Raw genomic sequence first — 1131 nt, 5'->3', positions numbered from 1 at the left:
GGAAGGGAAGGAGAAGAGAAGAAAGAGAAGGAGGAAGGGAAGGAGAAGAGAAGAAAGAGAAGGAGGAAGCAGAGAGACAGAGAAGGAAGCAGCAGCAGCTGGGTGTGGTGATGCTCATTGCTTATCCATAACCCCGGAATTCCTACGGCAAAGACAGAAAGATTGGAGACTGGAGTGAGGAGTCTAAGAGATCAGCAGAACTATGTTATGGTGAACTAGTTAAACCACTTTGGCTCCTGGCGAGTTGAGTGCGCTGCAGCCACTCAACAGCTCTCTGGATTCTCGAATGAAACACACACACACACACACACACACACACACACACACACACACACCAGCTAATTGATATGCCTTGACTAGCTCAATGGCTGGTCTCTTCTAAACCTCCCAGCAGCTAGCAAACACTCCCCTCCAGTACTCTTGAGTTAATATCTTTTAAAATCTGTACTTCATCTCTACTACCCCAGACCCAATAGGGAAAGGGAAGGGCCACTTTCCCAGATTCTTACATACTGGTGGGCCTTTAGGTTTCATCTTTCTGCTTCCCTGTCTAGAGATTCTCTCTCCTTGCCCCCTCTCTCTCAGTCCCTTGCCTGCACAAAAGTCCTGCCCCATCTGCCTGCCCAGCCATTGGCTGTACAGCAATTCTTTATTATCAGTCGAAGCCAGCTACAGGCAGGGACCCTCAGATCTGGAAGAGAGGCTTTTGGGAGCTGAAATAAGACAAAGCATTAGAACCAATTCCCAACAGAACTGTATAGCAAGAGCCAGATTAGGCAAAATTGCACAAGACTGTTTCAAAAATCCAAACTAATAGTAAGACATTAAATATACATATATATATGTGTATATATATATATATATATATATATATATATATAGAGAGAGAGAGAGAGAGAGAGAGAGAGAGAGAGAGAGAAAGAGAGAGAGATACCATTTTATGAATTTGTATGTCATCCTTTACAGGAGCCATGCTAATCTTCTCTGTATCATTCCAATTTTAGTACTGTGCTAATGAAGCAGATACAACCCTAAAACATTTTTAAATACATAAGAATACCACAACTTGCCGGGCGGTGGTGGCGCACGCCTTTAATCCCAGCACTTGGGAGGCAGAGGCAGGCGGATTTC

At 44.2% G+C, this 1131-nt stretch overlaps 1 pseudogene; it reads right to left on the bottom strand.

Moving 5' to 3' along the window:
- Nucleotides 1–922: 922 nt before the first annotated feature.
- LOC116094503 lies at nt 923–1022 on the bottom strand (annotated as a pseudogene).
- Between the last annotated feature and the right edge of the window lie 109 nt (nt 1023–1131).

The sequence above is a fragment of the Mastomys coucha genome, unplaced genomic scaffold (assembly GCF_008632895.1).
Source record: "Mastomys coucha isolate ucsf_1 unplaced genomic scaffold, UCSF_Mcou_1 pScaffold16, whole genome shotgun sequence".
In the NCBI taxonomy this organism is placed as follows: Eukaryota; Metazoa; Chordata; class Mammalia; order Rodentia; family Muridae; genus Mastomys; species Mastomys coucha.
This window is presented reverse-complemented; position numbering and strand designations above follow the sequence as displayed.